This window comes from Oryzias latipes, chromosome 4 (assembly GCF_053564925.1).
Source record: "Oryzias latipes strain Hd-rR chromosome 4, Olatipes_Hd-rR_3.1".
NCBI classification, from domain to species: domain Eukaryota; kingdom Metazoa; phylum Chordata; class Actinopteri; order Beloniformes; family Adrianichthyidae; genus Oryzias; species Oryzias latipes.
The window spans coordinates 36,478,477-36,497,039 of record NC_136240.1 but is presented as its reverse complement, the minus strand read 5'-3'; the positions used below and the strand labels follow the sequence as shown (position 1 = coordinate 36,497,039).

Sequence of the window (18,563 nt, the reverse complement as noted above, 5' to 3'; positions counted from 1 at the left end):
GCAAATGTTTGGGTATATATACTATTTATAAGTTAAAAAGAAACAATAAATACAATTACAGCACACAGAAAGAACACAAAGATGTCATTCCCCAGACAATCAACATCTGTTTTTTATTTATTGATTTTTTTTGTTTACCTTTTTTTCAGATGACAAACTCTTATCCACAAAACTTACAGATTTCTACAGAAAGGTGCAACATTATCAAACACGACACATTATATCTTTGATAATTTAAGAGAACAGTCATGCAATCTATCATGAATATTGCTGCTCTGACAGAGAGGAAAGAAAAAGCATAATCATCATAAGGAATGACTTTAACTTACACTGAAGCTGGCCCTTTGACAAACATTTGGGTTCCTTTACCTTTCAGTAAAAGCCTCCACCAGCAGAACAAGAATAATGAGGAGAAATGATTGAATGTCTTCAGAGGACAGTCAAAAGGACTTTTAGTAGGTAGGTTGTTTATGAAGCTCAGGTTTTATGTACTTCCTCTTTTCTACACAAAGTCCATTTTTGTCCTAATGAACTTCAAGTCCTTCATACAAGCTAATGCAAACCATAGAAACAAAACAACCAAGAAGTATGTTGCTTGTCCTGAGTCAGTGATGGAATCAGACCCTGACATGAAGCTTTCCTGTCAATAGCTGTAAAAATGGACACATTAAAATAGTGAAGGAACGCTTTCACTGTTTGCTGTCATTTCATTCTAACTGTTATGCATTACATTGACTTTGCCAACAAAATGACATGCACACAAAAACTGTGACGTAACAGGTCTGCCTTTTCTTTTTTAGTCACCGAGTTTTTACCTGAATCACCAAATTGTTTCATGAATCTTAACTCTTGTAAATCTCACAAACTGTTGCAAAAAAGTTGTTTCCATTTCAAACTGTCTTTGTTTTTGCTGAAAAGAAACATAAACTGGGAAAATCAGCAGGATGCAGAATTTGAAATTGTAGAAAAAACAATTTGTTCTAAAAGAATATAAAAGTCTGGATGCAATTGCAACGTTTCCAAAGGGGCATCTGAGTTCATGGCTGCAGGGATGTAGGCCAACAGGGAAAATGGAGATGTGACCACTAAGTATCCATCGCCACGACAACTGTCCTCCCATGAACATATGGGGACCAACTCGAGGCATTTATTGTCCCCTGGGTTAAATGAAACCAAACCAAAGTCGGTCAGTGTTTGTTTGTTATTCCCACTAGATTTTAGTTTTAGGTGCATTTACAGGAAGATTGCTGGTTGCCTTAACTTGTCAGTTGGTCAATGAAAATGTGCAGACTTGTGCTTAAAGGGGCCATCCTCCACCATAAGAGATTTACTCGTCCTACAGACAGCATGAGCTGAACAAGACTAACGGCGAGAACTGTGAAAAAGGTCAAATAAAAGGGGCACGCAAAGCTTGTCTCCTCCCCCTTTGCCTTCTCGCCAGCTTGCAGGCTGGCCGGTTGCACACAATAACACCAGAGCAGAGGAGCATCTGCTCCTTCAGTCTGAAGGAAGGCATAAAAGAGAGAAAAGCCACAGGGAAGCAGCCTTTGACTTTGTGAAATATGCCGTCCATTCAATATAAAGCCTGTGCTTCTGTCAGGCTATTTTCCCCTGACACAAGTACGCCGCCACAACAGCATCAACTACAGAGGGGAAGGTGCCGTCATAGAGTCTTTCAAAGTACAGACAATGAAAAAATCTCCCTCATAAACTTCCTAAACCAAAGCTCAATGAAAGGACAGCAGCCTGGTCCAATAGATTATGAATACCATGTGATCATCTGCATTGATCTGCCACTCCCACTATCATACCTACAGGTCATGTATGTACAAACTGAAGCAGCTCATTCATATTACTCTGACTTGTATCCTGTATAACTGCTCTAAAGGATCCATTAATACTTGTTCTAGTTCATCAAAATAAAATTAAACTTTATTGACAATGTTGTGAACTCGTACTTTAAATCCATTCTACGTTGGATTGTGGATCCAGGTTCAGTCTCACATGACTCCTGCGTCGTCTGGGCGACCGTCTGCTGCAGCTGTGTTTTAAATTACTTCTTTAAGTATGTTACTTTCCCTCCATCTCTCCTGGCATCTATTTCACAGAATCTCCCACAGTTCTACCTCACCAATTGACCCCCTACTGGCAACCCCTTCAGCTCTCCATTTCTGTGTTAACCTAGACCAGATGAAGAGGAAGGAAAGGAGAGTGCTAAAGAACAAACCTGAGATAATACTGCCTCCATAAAAGGAAAAACATCAATGTCTGGTGTTTTTGATTTACAAGATTGTATTACTGTGGAACTTCATCTTCAAGGCAGAGGCCAAGCTCCAGAGAAGATAGTTACATTACATTAAAATACCTTCTATCTGGTTTCAAACTGTCCCAAAGTACAGCACCGCTAAAAGCACGTGCAAACACAAATGCAGAAATGTGGAGAAAGACATGTTTTTAATCAGTATCCTAAAGCAGTGTTTATACACCAAAGCAGTGAGATCATGACATGTCTGAGTTAATGCAACCCAGCAGCCAGCTCATTTCCCATGTCATGCTCCAAGGAAATGACAGCAGATCCAGACTACTCACTGCCATAAATACAAATACATTAAAAGGTAAAACCAGAGCAGTTTGGGTTTTTTTGCACTCGCGCTTAAGTGAACTCATGTACAAGTGTCTAATTTTGGTTACAAATGGTAGTTACTGCTGAGGAGACCAGAGGAAAATCAAGGCTCCTTCAGAACTCATGTTCACCAGTGTGAGAATGTGTGTGAATGTGTGTGTGTGTGTGAATGTGTGTGAATGTGGGTGTGTGACTGTGTGTGTGATTGTAAAGCACTTTGGGCCTTGTAGGTAGAAAAGCGCTATATAAGTATACGCCATTTACCATTCATGTTTGTGAGTTTCAGCTTTTAAATGTTGTTGAGCTGAAGAGAAATCAAAATTCAATCAAAGGCTTGCATACGTTTATGGCAAGGTTTGGTAAAACAGACGCCAAATCAACAAAACTGTTGCAGAAAACAGGCTGAGCGGGTCTTGAACTGGTGTCCAGGTTTGATTGACCCCAATAATAAACACCCAACATAGAATCTGGAGACGTGAAGCAGCTGTATGCAAAAATCAGAAACACAAGGCAAACGGAAATGAAGGGAAAGAGGCAGACAGAGGGGATTATTCTACTCGCTCATGTGGGCTACCAGCATTAAAACACATGACTCCATTGTAAGACCAAAATAGTTGCAGCAATGCTCCAAATAAATGGCTGTTTGAATACCCAGTACTCTCACTGCAACTTTACATGACAAAGACACACTTTGGTGGAATAAAAAGACCAGGACAGGCGGGAGCTTCATGCATGATCAAATCTGGATTTATACAATGTACTGGAGGGAAAATAATGCAATTTAATGCAAAAAATCAAATCTTTGAGGTCTTTAAAGGATTCTCATTTGTTTGAAATTGGTTTAGAGTTCATGAAAACAGACAGCAAAACTAAAATATTGCAGAAAGACGTTGTAGTTATGGCACAATTCTGGGTTTCTGTTACACTGCTACACAGAATGGTGGGGAAAGCGAATCGTTGCTTCCTACCACACATCTATGCTGAAAGTGACAAACGTGTTGTGCTAAATGTAAGGCTTTATTGTCTTAATACATTACACCAGGCTACCTGAAAGGTTTTACATCGTTTTTACTTGATTATCAACAAATTTAAAAGAGGATTTTTTTTGTTTTGTAATACACAGATCACATATCGAACCAAACAGTGATGAAATAAATTGAGGTTTGAACAAAGCTCTAACCCAAAGTTCACCTAAACACAAGCTGTAAAAATGTCCGCAGATCAATGCTGCTGATGCTTTGGGAGCTACCGCTAGCTTGATCATCTCCTGAAGAGAAATACTAGAACCACTCGGCAGAGCAACAAGCTTGAAACAGATTTTGCTGTTTAGAGTTTGATGCTCCAAGTTTAAAGTCCCAACTAAAGACCAAAATCTCACTTTTGACTCACCAGACATGAAAGGTGAAAACATAGTCCAACTTTAAAGTGGTCCATGATAACATGCAAGTGACACACAGAACAGCTCATTAGCAAAGCATCATAGCGTGATGACATCACATCATGAAAGCATTGTAGCATGATGGCATCAGTCCAAGACACCGCTGTCTCCGAATGAACACTTTTTACTGAATGTCCTGTTAGTGCTGGAAGTCCAAAAGGTTTGTTTCCAGTTCTTTGTGGTCACATGTTCTGCTGCTTCCTGGTAAAATTGTCACATGTTCCGCTGCTTCCTGGTAAAATTGTCACATATTCTGCTGCTTCCTGGTAAAAATCGTCACATGTTCCACTGTTTCCTGGTAAAATTGTCACATGTTCCGCTGCTTCCTGGTAAAATTGTCAGATGTTCCTCTGCTTCCTGGGTAAATTTGTCACATATTCTGCTGCTTCCTGGTAAAAAATCGTTACATGTTCCCCTGTTTCCTGGTAAAATTGTCACATGTTCTGCTGCTTCCTGGTAAAATTGTCAGATGTTCCGCTGCTTCCTGGTTAAAATCGTCGAATGTTCCGCTGCTTCCTGGTAAAATTGTCACATGTTCCGCTGCTTCCTGGTAAAATTGTTACATGTTCCTCTGCTCCCTTATAAAATTGTCACATGTTCTGCTGCTTCCTGTTAAAAATCGTCACATGTTCCTTTGCTTGCTGGTGAAATTTTTCCTCTGCTTCCTGGTAAATTCGTCACATGTTCCTCTGCTTCCTGGGTAAATTTGTCACATTCTGCTGCTTCCTGGTAAAAAATCGTTACGTGTTCCGCTGTTTCCTGGTAAAATTGTCACATGTTCCGCTGTTTCCTTGTAAATTCGTCACATGTTCCGCTGCTTCCTGGTAAAAATCGTCACATGTTCTGCTGCTTCCTGGTAAAATTGTCACATGTTCCACTGCTTCCTGGTAAAATTGTCACATATTCTGCTGCTTCCTGGTAAAAATCGTCACATGTTCCACTGTTTCCTGGTAAAATTGTCACATGTTCCGCTGCTTCCTGGTAAAATTGTCACATGTTCCGCTGCTTCCTGGTAAAATTGTCACATGTTCCGCTGCTTCCTGGTAAAATTGTCACATATTCTGCTGCTTCCTGGTAAAAATCGTCACATGTTCCACTGCTTCCTGGTAAAAATCGTCACATGTTCCACTGTTTCCTGGTAAAATTGTCACATGTTCCGCTGCTTCCTGGTAAAATTGTCACATGTTCTGCTGCTTCCTGGTAAAATTGTCACATATTTTGCTGCTTCCTGGTAAAAATTGTCACATGTTCCACTGTTTCCTGGTAAAATTGTCACATGTTCCACCGTTTCCTGGTAAAATTGTCACATGTTCCGCTGCTTCCTGGTAAAATTTTCACATATTCTGCTGCTTCCTGGTAAAATTGTCACATGTTCCGCTGCTTCCTGGTAAATTGTCACATTTTCTGCTGCTTCCTGGTAAAATTGTCAGATGTGTTACTGCTTCCTGGTAAAATTGTCAGATGTTCCGCTGCTTCCTGGTTAAATTGTCACATGTTCTGTTGCTTCCTGGTAAAATTGTGACATATTCTGCTGCTTCCTGGGAAAAATTGTCAGGTTCCACTGTTTCCTGGTTAAATTGTCAGATGTTCCGCTGCTTCCTGGTTAAAATCGTCACATGTTCCGCTGCTTCCTGGTAAAATTGTCACATGTTCTGCTGCTTCCTGGTAACAATTTCACATGTTCCGCTGGTTCCTGGTTAAATTGTCACACGTTCTGCTGCTTCCTGGTAAAATTGTCAGATGTTCCGCTGCTTCCTGGTTAAAATCGTCACATGTTCTGCTGCTTCCTGGTAAAATTGTCACATGTTCCGCTGCTTCCTGGTAAAATTGTCACATGTTCCGCTGCTCCTTTATAAAATTGTCACATGTTCTGCTGCTTCCTGTTAAAAATTGTCACATGTTCTGCTGCTTCCCGGTGAAATTGTCACAAGTTCCGCTGCTTCCTGGTTAAAATCGTCACATGTTCCTTTGCTTGCTGGTAAAATCTTTCCTCTGCTTCCTGGTAAATTCGTCACATGTTCCTCTGCTTCCTGATAAAAATTGTTACATGTTCCGCTGTTTCCTGGTAAAATTGTCACATGTTCCGCTGTTTCCTGTTAAAATCGTCACATGTTCCACTGTTACCTGGTAAAAATCGTCGCGTTTCTCTGCTTCCTACTAAAATTGTCACATGTTCCACTGTTTCCTGGTAAAATTGTCACATATTCTGCTGCTTCTTGGTAAAAATCGTCACATGTTCCACTGTTTCCTGGTAAAATTGTCACATGTTCCGTTGCTTCCTGGTAAAATTGTCACATATTCTGCTGCTTCCTGGTAAAATTGTCACATATTCTGCTGCTTCCTGGTAAAATTGTCACATGTTCCGCTGCTCCCTGGTAAAATTGTCAGATATTCTGCTGCTTCCTGGTAAAATTGTCACATGTTCCGCTGCTTCCTGGTAAAATTGTCACATATTCTGCTGCTTCCTGGTAAAATTGTCACATATTCTGCTGCTTACTGGTAAAATTGTCACATATTCTGCTGCTTCCTGGTAAAAAATCGTTACATGTTCCGCTGTTTCCTGGTTAAATTGTCACATGTTCCGCTGTTTCCTGGTAAAATCGTCACGTTTCTCTGCTTCCTAGTTAAATTGTCACATGTTCCGCTGCTCCTTTATAAAATTGTCACATGTTCTGCTGCTTCCTGTTAAAAATCGTCACGTTCCTTTGCTTCCCGGTGAAATTGTCACAAGGTCCGCTGCTTCCTGGTTAAAATCGTCACATGTTCCTTTGCTTGCTGGTGAAATTTTTCCTCTGCTTCCTGGTAAATTCGTCACATGTTCCTCTGCTTCCTGATAAAAATCGTCACATGTTCTGCTGCTTTCTGGTAAAATTTTCACATGTTCCTCTGCTTCCTGGGTAAATTTGTCACATATTCTGCTGCTTCCTGGTAAAAAATGGTTACATGTTATGCTGTTTCCTGGTAAAATTGTCACATGTTCCGTTGCTTCCTGGTAAAATTGTCACATGTTCTGCTGCTTCCTGGTAAAATTGCCACATATTCTGCTGCTTCCTGGTAAAATTGTCACATGTTCCCCTGCCTACTGGTAAAATTTTCACATATTCTGCTGCTTCCTGGTAAATTCGTCACATGTTCCTCTGCTTCCTGATAAAATTGTCACATGTTCTGCTGCTTTCTGGTAAGATTTTCACATGTTCCTCTGCTTCCTGGGTAAATTTGTCACATATTCTGCTGCTTCCCGGTAAAAAATCGTTACATTTTCCGCTGCTTCCTGGTAAAATTGTCACATGTTCCGCTGTTTCCTGGTAAAATTGTCACATGTTCTGCTGCTTCCTGTTAAAAATCGTCACGTTCTTTTGCTTCCCGGTGAAATTGTCACAAGTTCCGCTGCTTCCTGGTTAAAATTGTCATGTTCCTCTACTTCCTGGTTTAAATCGTCACGTTTCTCTGCTTCCTCAGCTTACCATCGCCTCTTCGCACTCCGTTTTGCACAACCTGGACAAGGCATCCTGGATGATTTCTGCCAGATGTAAAGGAACTTACGTGAAGTCATTCATCAGTGACCAGAGTCAGACTGAACGTTAAAAATAGAGCAAAAGCAAACAGTACAGAGCAAAGCTCAGCTAACAGCAAGAGCACTGCCAGGGTTTCTGCTCCCACTTTGTCTCTTTCTCTTTACGCCTTTGGCTGGTCTCTTTCTCTCCATCTTTTTCCACTTCTAGTACATTTTCTGTACTTTTCTGTTCCCCTTGTCACTCTTCACAGCCTTTCAGGCATCTGGTGGTCAGACGAAGCTGCAGTCAGCAAATTTACACAGAAGTTCCACAATCTGGATATCTGTTTGCAGCCTCTGTTCGTCCAGTTTGCTTCCATCAACGTTACAGGTACAAAAGCAGACTGTGAACTGTTTTTTATCATTATTATTGTTGCTTTACTGTCATTATTATTTAAAGACGTTTCACATCATTTTAAGAAGCTTTCTCAATCTTGACATTCTGGATTAGAGAATGTAATCGAATATTAGCTTAATACATGCTATATCCAAGGGAATGTGGGTGAATTTTCAAAATAGTTTGACTTAGGTCTGCACGATATGAGGAAAACTTGCGATATGCGATATGAGGGATTAATATTGCGATAACGATATAATTTGCGGTATATAAACAAATAGCGAAACAACCAAAAACATCACTCCCATTTTATTGCAACAGTTTTAGAATTGTACTCCAAATGACCCTCGTTGACATAGGAGGGAACATCTAACATAAAAGGGCTCCATCTGATTTGTCAACAACGCTAAAGGCTCTATCCGATTGGTCAAATGCATAAAGGGATTTATTTGATTCGTTAAATAATTTAAGCTGCCATAAGATTGTTTTAGCACATTTAAGGTAACCATTTATTGCATATTTTGCTGTGTTTTGCGATATGCATATTGCACAGCTTGATCTTGTGATAACGATAAATTTGCGGTAAATTGTGCAGGCCTAGGTTGACTATTACAAAACACTGATAGAAGGAGTTTGTGTCATTTAGACAAAACACTAAAAAGGCACACAACCAAAACTAATAAAAGCAAAAAGGTAAGAAAGCTCAAGAAAAAGGATGTATGAAGCTTTTCTCACCGTATCATCAGCAGGAAACCTTTCTTTTCAGAAATTCCGCCATCTTTGTGAAACAGAAATAACAAATTGAACTAAATTTGTTTTCTGTTCTTTGTTGAAAAGTGTCTCAGTTTCACAGACTGTTAAACTGCACTTCTTTTTTTTTGGCTTTCATGTCAAGAACATTCAGATTCTCAAACCCGACAAAAAGAATGTTATATTTCTGTGCATGCACAGTTTCACTCATAAAACTGGGTTTATTGATCATTGCCTTAAGGATAAACTATTCACTTTAACGCTAAAATGCTGAGGTCTAACTGTACCAATGGGATTCTAGGAAATGTTTCTGTTGTATCCAAGTACAGATGCATGGTTAGTATTATCTGGTTAGAACAAAGACATCTTCACAAACTCAAGCAACAAATATTTAACTTATGAGTGGATTCATTTTCCATTATTAGAGCTGAACAAATACAATTCTAGTTCAAGTAAAATAGCTAATAAAGTTTTTTATACACTTGACCCAGAGTCATTAACACAGTTCAGTGGATATTAAAAAAAACACAAACATAGGTCATAGACCTTTAGATTTATTGAGTTGTTGACAAAAGCAGTAATATTACTGAAAAGATTACACCTAAAAATTAAATCTTTCTGTGTGACTGGATTTTTTTTATCTGGTGCAACTGTGAGTCTGGTGCAATTTCTGTTTAAATGAAGAATGAGAAGCAGAACTAACCGTTGAACATGACGCATGAAGGAACATTTCAAAGAGGCTTCTTCTATCACACTCTTTAAGGTTATTGTATATAGCTTTACATAAATATATTTGTGTTAAAAACTTTATTTGTACAAGACATTTTTAAATTAGGTTTTGTTGAGAAAGGACCCACTATCATCTCTCTGCATTAAACATAACAGTGTAAAGGAAAATAACATTTCTACTGAAGTTAACACCAAAATATTACCATTTTATTCAGTCCACAATGCAGTCTACCAATACAATTCTGTAAAACATGGAACGCTGTACGATCCACCGGCCGGAACGTGAAACACTGATGATTAAGAGGAACAATTAACAAGAACATTTCCCACGATAAACTTTTATAATATATTCAATGAAAATGACATTTTATCTTTTCTTTATTAAAAAAATCCTGAATTGTAATTTTTTGACTCAGCTTTGAAACCCTTAAAACAACCCCTCCAATGAAAATGGTGATTGTTCTTAACATGTTCTTCTCGCATTTTTCTCGTGATGGAGGACATATATAAAAGAGTTTAAGATTAAAACAGCATTTCTGAGTATTTCTATCCTCAAAATGTGATGATCAGAAGCAGATAAAAGGCCACCAAAGTCTCCCTGCTCTGCTCTTATTCCAGATTCTCCACTCGAAAACCAACAGATCCATTAAAGTCTGAGCTACCATTTGGCTACAAACTGCGCGGCTGTGTAGCTCCAATACTGCCGGCCGTTTTTACTTTGATATGCTAATGTTAGCTTGGGGTTGTGAGGGTCTGTGAGCTAGCGGGACAGTGCCAACAGGCCGGTCCACAACCCAAAGACACATTTCTAACGAGCTCCTGCTGCGCTGCAGAAAATACGTCTTAAAAAACAACACAAGCTTTTTGATTCTTGCAAAAAATCATAAAAAGAATCATAATTAAAAGACCCCTGGGTGGGATTATAAAATGGATAAAATTATAGTTGAGAAGGACTTTAAATGAAAACAGAATAAACTGAGCAATGCTGGTAAAATCTGTTAACATCTTGGCTTCTTCCCATCAAGCTGAATAGATGTGTTCAACATTACACAGATAACTCAGGGAGGACTAACAACGAGCAAAGAAATCCACTGGAAGTAGGCCATTCCCCAATAGGGCCCTCTACTTTTTCAACTTTATACCCTTTCATTACTGCTGGGTCTATTTACAAGGTCCACAAATTCACCTAACCACAGAGAAAGAACACTTTAGGAAAGAGTTACTAAGGAGTTGAGGCAATCAAAACCCTTTTGCTCGACCCCTTTGCCTTCAACGCAGCATCAAGATCTGCCATCGACCACAAACATCTGCTTTTTCAGTGCAAGAGGAAAATGTTTCATCTATGCTCAGATCTCAGTCAAATGACTCGATCGAGTCTAAATCTCTAGAAAAAAAGGATGAATAAAAGTCACTCAGAAACAGGCTGATAAACTGCATGTGGATAAAATAGAGACATCACAGCTGACAGTTCACTCCAGTCTGGCTGTGTGGGCTGACATCAGTTGTCAAATTAAAAAATAAAAAGTTGGCTGATGATGTCAGGACACAGTGCTTCTCAGAAATAAGTGGGCCAACACAGAATGCAAATATTGTTAAATGCAATCTCTTGATATTAATATAGCTTATGGGCTTACTGCCTATAATAGTACTTTATAAACACACCCCTGATTATGTTTATTGTGACCCTGAGTGGTCTGAGGGAGAGCAGAGTGATAATGGAATTTCTCTGACTATGTTAGCAGCCAAGTGATTAAAAACAGTAAGGGATTGTCATCAGACTGGGGAAACCCTTTGGTCCAGACCGAGTCCGCTTAACTTGTTCTGGATTGAGTCCTCAACCTTACGTTTGGCCATGTTAGCTTCCACTCAGAGATGCTAGCAGCTGAAGAGGAGACGTCATCGGCTGCTTATGTCATATAGACTGTCGGAAAACCTTGAGAAGCAACGTGTGTCACCTTCAAAGTTGTTTAATGGAGACTGCATTCATCTGATCATGTTAAGGAAACTTAAAGGTTTACAATAGCTCAATCTTTTGCTTTAATAAAGTATGTCCTGGAGAATTCCTGAGACTGTACAATCAAGTAGAACACAACCACAATTTGCATTCGAAAAAATCCATACTGGTGTCCCATTTATCCTTCCTGACCTCCTTCTTTCCATGAGCACACATCTAGTGAGCTTGTTGTAGTGGTTAAGAGAGCAGTTTGAGAGCATTTGTGCAGCCTTTGCTTTTGAGAGGCTAACATCTACTGAAAAGACCAACTTCAGCTTGTTAAGGAAGTTAAGTGTTAGATAACTGATTTATCTTCTAAGACATAATGCAGTAGATGAACGCAGAGTTTACGGAAGCAGGGAACACCAGCCTGAGCTGGTTACTCAGCAACAATGTAAGGGCATTGAGTAATAGCAATTTTTACACATAAATAGAAGTACAAGTCTCTGCATGTGTTCATGTTATGCCATTTTAAATGAGCCCACACCGCAGCCTTTAAAGGTTCATGATTTCTGAGGTAAAAATCCAGTTTAACAAATAAAAATAAAGGAGCAGCTGAGTATGAAACCTACTCGTAATATCTCCTTCACTTTCATTTACTTCACTTTCAAATAGCTAGATCAAATAAATATGCAAAGCCTGTTTTCATTACAGGTGTAATGATATGCCAATAAAAAGCATTCAAACGTTATACATACCTCCACCATCTTAAAGGAGATTAACATCCATTCCTGGAGTGAAAAAAGGGATCTGAAGCAACAAGTCCACTGCTGAAAGTAGGAGAATGGGCAGGTCCTAGCAAACTCCCATGATACCTCTGCCTAAAGATAGTAGACCTGGTGGATCTGTGAGGCTGGACTCCAAAGCTGAGGGACTGCAGGTCTTTAAATCATTCAACATGTAGCCTACATAGAAGATTTCACCAGTATAGAGACAATATATACAGCTAAGGGACTCGTTACAGTTCACTGTGCTGCCACAGCGGTTCCTGTCCTTGTTCTGTAAAACCTAAACCAGTAACCCATGAAAACAATAGAACTGACAGGAATCGAACCAGCACGTGGTCACAATGAAACGAGACTGAACAAGTTCAGCCAGCCGCTCATATTCTGCTAACTTCACTCTAGTACCATGGTAGATTGTGTCAGCATCTGTTCCTGTTTTCAAATACATCTGCAAAACACTTCTTTGTAGATAAAAATGGAAATACTTTGCTCTGCAACCATTAAGCTTCAACTGCTGTCAAAAAAACGGCATCTCTGAAATCACCCATTTAAAAATACAAAAACACAGAAACACAGTTCTTTAAAAAATCGATGTCAATAAGCAAGCGAGTCCAAAAAAGGCTTCAGAAAACATGTCATTCCTGCCACGCTTGAGGAAGCGCTTCTGTTAGATTAGCATTAAAATATTCAGCTGGCTTTAGAGTCACAGCACAACGTTCTGCAAAAGGAAATAAAGCTTCCTCTAATGTGGTCAGGTTAACGATCCAAATCCACTAAAGGCCAAAACGTAGCAGAAACACTACTGTGTGATTATTAAGAGGATATAACTTTTATAGATAGAAGAAGTAGCTCTGGGGATTTTTAAATCTACAGAACTGGAAAAAAAAGCTTTTCTATTTAGGAAACTTGCAAAGTGTAACACATAGGTAATGATTAATTAGAGTCTGATCTGAGAGAAAGGCATACAAAATGTTCTGCTTTCTCAACAACATCAGCGGTTTGACTGAAAACGGAGCTGAAGGTTGACCGGTACTCCATCCCAACCCCCTCTATAACCACTGTCACAGAGTAAAGACCATTAGCGGGGGGCCATATGGTCTTTTTCTTTCAATAGCGATGGCAGAGAGCCTCTGTGGGCCCCCAGAGAGTCTGATGCAGAAGCTATGACGTTTAAAACATTTCCCAGGGTAATGACTGGATTGTTGGGTTTCTTTGGCAGACCTGGAGGTAATCTCTGCCCTGAAGAAAGCTTCAGGTTCTTGCATTTGGTAAGGCTGGGGAGGAAACTTTCAGCCCCACACCTCTAACGTCACAGGCTTTGTGTCGGGGAGAAAGAATGCAGTCTGTGCTGCTGGAAACACCAGAACTGAAGGAATAAAACATCACAGTGCTCCACTGAAGGCTACTAGCAAACATCAGGAGTTTAGAATGGTATGCAGAAAAAGTCAGTCCTAATGTGCAGAATAATGTCATTATCTTGTTTAAAAACTAGTTTGCTTTTTAGTTTGAAAATACAGTTTTTAATGAGATCCTGCTTCATTTGCAAAAAGTTTTAAGTCTAAAGTATTCATAATTTCTGAATAAAAGGTCAATGAAACTTAAAGTCATCCTCTTTGATCTATTGTAAAAGCTTCCCAGTGCTCTTTAAATGATGATGATGATGATGATGATGATGCTGTTTTTAGCCTAAATCCAAACCTGGGTGGTTTTTTCTAGGTCATAGTTTCTGCAGGGCAGCAGAAGTTTATTAGAAATTTCCCTGCTGCGACTGTTGCTGTTACAGTCTCACCTGCTAGCTTACAGCCCCTCCCAACCTACCATTACCAGTGCTACAATAATGGAAGGCGCTATTGGAGCCAGATTCCAGCTCAGACCAGGAAAACAAAGGCGTACGTGGATCCAATGGTCTCCAAGAACGGAGCCAAGCAGGAAGCCTGCAGTCTGCCGATTGTAGCTTCCACCTCACACCTACAAGCTTTTCCAATCACATTCTTTGATTTACAACTTGAATAAAAAAATACTCAGAAATGCAATTTTACGATTAATTTTCTCTATTTATGTCCTCCGTCATGAGGAAAATTCCACAAGATCAGATTGAAAAAAAAACGACACAACGTTCCTTTGAGTGAGAAGTGCTTTTATGTGTAACTGCTATTTGTTCTTCTCACACATTGTGTTTTGCCTTTTTAATGTGACACAGTGACATGTGACCTCTATATACATATACCTATGTCACGGAGGATAAACAGATTATTTCCTCTCTGGTTCTCCCCTGAAAGCTCAAGTCTCATCATGTCACAACCAATGAGACAACAAAGTAAATAAATCATGTTGCCTGATGGGTAAAGATGGCATGAACATCTATTTAAAGACCCACTCCCATGAAAACTGTTTTTGGTGTTTTTAAAGCTCGTGTAGCATTTTTCTGATGATGGCTGCCATATATAGAGACGATTAGGATTAAAACTGGGTTTCTGTGTTTTTCATTATTCACATCATGTCAAATCAGAAGAAAAAGCTTGTAGGTGTGATGTAGAACAGCAGGCCCCAAACTTCCTGCTGGGGTTGGACGATGTCCCTTAAATTGGCCGTTGACGATGTTTGCAGTAAACCATCGGGATGGACGATGATATTGTTTTTATTATAATTATTATTCGTTATTTTACTTTATTTTATTCCCGACTAATGACTCATCCGCGATGATCCAGTCTAAACTGAGGGAAGTGACTTTAACAAAAAAATAACAAACAAAATAGAAAAGAAGTGGTCCGCTCCTGCATTTAATCAGTCAAGTGGACCGGTAGAGCGCGGACTTACAGCTGTGTGTTTGAGGGGAAGGAAGTATGCTTTGTTACGTGTGCGATATGTGTGGGAGATTTAGGACTGTGATCCGTCCTGCAACTCTAGGTGAACGAGCTACCGAACTCAGGAGAACCGGGTCAAAACGTGTGTGTCCGGGCAGAGCTCGGACCGCCAGCACACACAGCGGCTTTGGGGCGGTGTGTGAGCTTAAAGCAGAAATGTGGCTCAGTCCTTAGAAACCGTTCAAACAATCATGTGGATTTGTGTTTCCAGTCGTGTCCCGACTAAATAAAGGCTGATGTTATTCCCACATGTTTACGTTCAGCCAAGATGCAGATTGCAGGATTTCCAGCATGGATTTATGTCCATCCAAAGCTAATGTTGTTAGCCTGTGTTAGCATACTGCTAATCCTGGCTTCCGGCTCCGTTCTTCAACAGAAAAAGCACTGACCACACGGATTAAAATTAAAATGATGAGCGAACAGGCGCTTCATAATATTCATAACATTAATGAAAGCACGTTTAGAAGATCATCTCGTATATGACCGGGCTGAAACATGTCTATGTATGTAGCCGGTCGGCGGAACTCATTTCCTCTTCCGGTATTTCAAACACTGCTGCGCATGTGCGAATGATTTATGTCGAGTGAAAGTGTGACCCATGTGAACGTTTGTTATATTCTGAAAACATTTTTCTGGGCCATCTACACGGTTGGATTCTAATCCGACCATTGATCCCATCAAGATATTTTGCACATGTAACTGCAGCTTATGGTGTGGACTTGCAGCGTGGCGGGGGCGTGGCATCACGATGGTGTCTCTCCATCGTGAGGTCAGTCACCCATCACGATGGACGATGGTATCGTCCATCGGCACAACCCTACTTCCTGCTCTGCTCCATTCTGATCATCCACCTGCAGACAAGCAGTTCCATTGTTTCCCTGGTCTGAGCTGGAATCTGGATCTAAACGGTACGGATGGATGGATCTGATATTGCTACCATTTTGATTGCTATGGCAATGCTAGGTGGGGGTTGATAGACTGTATATGAGAACTGCACTGAGCGATCCCTCCCCAACAGCCAAAATCCCATATCTATAGAGAAATAAACAGCTGTTACTCAGTTATTCAGAATAACCATTCATGCTCTGGTACTTCTTTAACATGTTCTTGATAATCCTCTTCTTTATCATATTTTTTATTGCTTGTTTTCTAAGTTAAAAGCTAACCAATCAGATGCCTCAATAAAAGCATCCTGTGCCCGTTGGCCCCCACCTTTCAGTGGAAGGGGTGTGGACAAGCTTTCTTCTGATTTGGTGACAGTAGATGCCATAGAAACCAGTGGATGACCAACCAGTGGTCAGCTGGCTCCAACATGGCGACGACCGTATGGCGGAAAAAAGGTGACTGAATTGGCCTCATTTTGCTGGAGCCAGAAGGAAAGCACGCTTTATGGATGACGTCACACTCGCCTGGTCCAGTTCTCTCTTATATAGTCAACGGTTCGGGTGTGAGGGGCTGTAAGCATGTGGGACAGTAAACAGATGGATGACGGGAAGCAGGGGTGGGCTTACTCCGTGCCAACAGCCCCATCCGCAACTCAGAGGTGCATATTTCAAGGACCTTCTGCAGAAATGATGTCCAAGAAAACCACAGGTTTTTATGATTTCAGCTAAAAATGGTATAATCCTAATTAGGGAACCAGATCCAAAGTTGATCAGAGAGGGACTCAAAGTGACAGTCAACTGGACAAACTGGACTAATTTTAATGTATGTGTTTACCTCCATACATGACTTCATTACTGTAGGAATATGAGGAAATACCTGATAGTTCATTGAAATACTGTCAGATACTGTCAGGATCCAGTTTTTTTATTTTACTTTTTACTAAATGTTACTCATCTACTGACTAAAGTCTCATTTCCTCTGTTGATGTTTTAATAACTATGACATCAGGGTAAACCAGAGAAACCCAGTCCATCAAGCTGCACCCAGACACACATATTGCCCCATGTGGGGTAGATCACGGGGTCATTGTGTGCCTTTATGGTCCCAACACCAACAGGAACAGTCCAGGTTTGGTGCAGATTACAGCCGGGACCGGGACCGGGACCGGGACCTTCCCACCGTGCGTCACTGACCAGCAGACTGGACCGTCATCGCACCGACAACCTCCGGGATCGCCCCGAAGATCTAAGCAAAGCTACTTTCAGCCACTTCCTAGAGCAGACCGGGCTCTGAATGCCGCTACTTATTTCCGCATAAACTGCACATTTCTATGAAATTCTACAGAAAAGAAAACTAGAAGCTTTTTTTCACCGACATACCTTCTTCTACGGGTCGTTGTCTCATTGTCCTGCTGGAGTCCTCGGTTCTGCCCGCGACCGTTGGAAACTATATAAAAACGCTTTCAGAGCCGGTCGGAGCGTCTCCCGGGTCTCCGCTCCTCCGTTGACCGAAGGCTGCCTCGTCCCAAACGAAGAAGTCCCGGGAGAGTCACACAAAGCTCGGTGTTGTCAAGCTGGAGGGTCGCTGGAGCCAACACCGAGGCGGCCGGGGGCGAACTCGCATCCTTTCCGTTGAGGGAAAATGTCAGACGAAGTCGTTTCCAAAGAAAAGACTAAAAAAGGACGGCTTTAAAAACAGCTGAATGTTTCCAACCAGAAATCGCTTCCACCGGCTAACCGGCGCTAGCCTGCCGCTACTTCCCTTCCGCTCGTCCTAATAACAGCGGCGGACAAAAAGTTGAGGAAAAGGCAGATTCTGAGCAATGACGGCGCCCTGTTGCTGGGACGCGTAGGTTAGAGGACAGCGCCCCCTGGAGGATCATAGCGGTACTGAGACGCGTTAGTTACAGGACAGCGCCCCTTCAGGATCATAGCGGTACTGAGACGCGTAGGTTAGAGGACAGCGCCCCTTCAGGATCATAGCGGTACTGAGGCGCGTTAGTTACAGGACAGCGCCCCTTAAGGATCATAGCGGTACTGAGACGCGTCCCCTTCTGTTACAAAAAACATACCAATAAACATTTTTGGTTCATAATTGTACTGTTGAATAGCTTCAAATCAGTAAATATTACGTTCTTAAATAATACTCTATGCTTATATGCATTTATCCAACTAAATTGAAGCTTTAAAAACATAAATAGAACCTTTAAATCGTTTAGTAGTAATAGTAGTAATATTTATTGGTCTAACTTCATATAAATGTTTTTAAAGTAAGGCTCAAAACCTCCCTTTTTAATCTAGCTTCTAGCTGAAATTTCGAAATATATTTATTTGATATAAATTCTTTAATGTATTCATGATTTTTTTCTACTCATTTGATTTGATCTTTTTATCTATTTATTGCAATCTTAGTGACTTATATCCACCTATTCAGGTTTGTTTATTAATTTTATTTGCTTACTTTTTAGAAGAGTGACGACTGATCAACTTAATCAATTAATCAATTGCATTCCTACGATCCAACCAGATCGATCTGTCTGAGGCAACTTACAAATCAATTCAACCAAACTGATAAACTGATAAGCGATGTGGGAAAATACCATCTGGACTGAGGTACAGCAGGATTATTGTTAAAAAACCACCAATCACAGCAGACAACACGTGTGA

General features: G+C 40.5%; 1 protein-coding gene across 26 annotated transcripts in view; it reads right to left on the bottom strand.

Moving 5' to 3' along the window:
- myo9bl (myosin IXb-like) overlaps positions 1 to 17,837 on the bottom strand; it is a 54,188-nt gene extending 36,351 nt beyond the window's left edge. For 25 of the 26 annotated variants that reach the window (XM_023954634.2, XM_078946429.1, XM_023954635.2 and 22 more), the window contains exon 1: positions 17,277 to 17,837. The gene's annotated coding sequence lies outside the window, so the exon portion shown is untranslated. Of the gene's footprint in view, positions 1 to 12,121; positions 12,508 to 17,276 lie in introns of those variants that run through there. The other variant, XM_078946430.1, reaches the window with a different exon arrangement.
- Positions 17,838 to 18,563: the final 726 nt, after the last annotated feature.